Raw genomic sequence first — 2159 nt, 5'->3', positions numbered from 1 at the left:
TATATAAATAAAGATATTAAATATAAATAAGATATATATATATATATATAATAACATATATATATTATATATATATATATATATATATATATATGTAATATATATATATATATTAATAATTAATATATATAGTATATATATAACCATATATATAATATATATATATATATAAATATATGTATTATATATAATATTATAATATATATATATATTATATATTATATATATATATATAAAATATTATATAAATATAAGACAGACAGACGAGAGAGGGAGGACAAGTCGCTTGGCGACCGAGAAGAGAGAAAGAAAAGTCTCGAAGCCGCAGGTTGCTTAGAAAGAAGAGATGAGATTTTATTTGTTGTTTGCCTGACGCTCGAGTTTACACGTTTACCAGATGAATAATGAGGATCACATCTTCATAACATATATATAGATATATATATCTATATAAATATATATATACTATAGATATAGATAGATATATGATAGATATATATATATATATATAATATACATATATAGATATATACATATATATATATATATATATATAAGATATTTATATATATATATGATATATATATAAAGATACAGACGATATATATATATATATATATATATATATATATATATATATATATATATATATATTATATAGTATTATATAGATATATTTTTTTATATATATATATATATATACATTACATATATATATATATAGATATATATATATATGTAAGATTTTATGTTATATCTATATAGATATATATATAGATATGATATATCTATATATGTATATATATATATATCTATATATATATATATATATATATATCTATAGTATATATATATATACATAAGATATAGATATATATAAGATTATATATATATATATACTATATATATCTTTATATACATATTATATCCTATATATATATATTCTATAGGAATATATATATATCTAGATATAGCTATATATATATATATCTATATGTATATATATATATAATATATATATATATGTATATTCTATCGATATATATATATATCTATATATATATATATATATATATATATATATATATTAAAATATATATATATATATATATTATGATATATATATATAATATCATATATATATGTATGTATCTATATATATATATATACTATATATATATATATATATATATTATAATATATATATAGATACATATATATATAATATACTATATATATACATATATATATATATATTATAGATATATATATATATATATATTATAATATCAAGATCAAGATTGTTCTTCCTTGGATAACCTACGCAATGTAGGAGGAAATTTCATCCAAGAATGAAAAACACTAGAATTTCTGGGCACAATGCGGGTGTGCAGTAGTCCTAAGTTCCCTCTAACAATGGCCATCGTAAAACTGATAGCCTATCTTTCGTCCCTTTGTTGTGGTGAGGAAATCCATTTCCTTCGGTCATTATATATGCTAGTGTTGGGGCAGACGACTTTAACAAGAAGTTTGATAACAGAAATCAATAGATCTATCAATTTCATCACACAGTGTTAAACGAGTATCGGTACATTATCAAACGTGACGTTTCCTCTATCGTCTTTATTCCCTACGTTTGAAGAGACGTGACCAACGGATTTCTTAACGGTAGGTTGTGCCACGTAGCGATAATGAATCCGTCAGTCTCTGACAGAGGCTGAACTGCGACGCACTAGCTTTATGGAGCAACTATACCCATTATTAGTGGAGATACCAAGCTGTCGACAATACTTTAGGCCAAACAACGTTGCCTTAGTCCGTCTATTTTGTATTGCTGAGTTTGTTCGAAATATTCATTTGCTCGTTAATTTCACATTTCTCTTTGATCTTGTCTCTTGAATTGAGGCGTGCTACGTCGTTTCAGACAGACTGCCTTTTGGGCTTGTTCTAAACAAATGATCACTCGTTTGGCGAGAAACAAAAATGACAAGGTCCCATCGTGTAAAGAACATTACCTGCTCTCACGTCAGACAAGCTTAGATAGAGAAGCAGCCTTCATGGCCAACGGCTTCCGAAACCAGAATTCTCAATGTCTTGATCCAAGAAGCTGAGGAATGGAAGACGTGGACGCTTGCCAGAATTGAAGTGATGTCATGAAG

The sequence above is a fragment of the Macrobrachium nipponense genome, chromosome 1 (genome assembly GCF_015104395.2).
Source record: "Macrobrachium nipponense isolate FS-2020 chromosome 1, ASM1510439v2, whole genome shotgun sequence".
Taxonomy (NCBI): Eukaryota; Metazoa; Arthropoda; class Malacostraca; order Decapoda; family Palaemonidae; genus Macrobrachium; species Macrobrachium nipponense.
The sequence above is the reverse complement of the archived record's forward strand: the minus strand, read 5'-3'. Positions refer to the sequence as shown.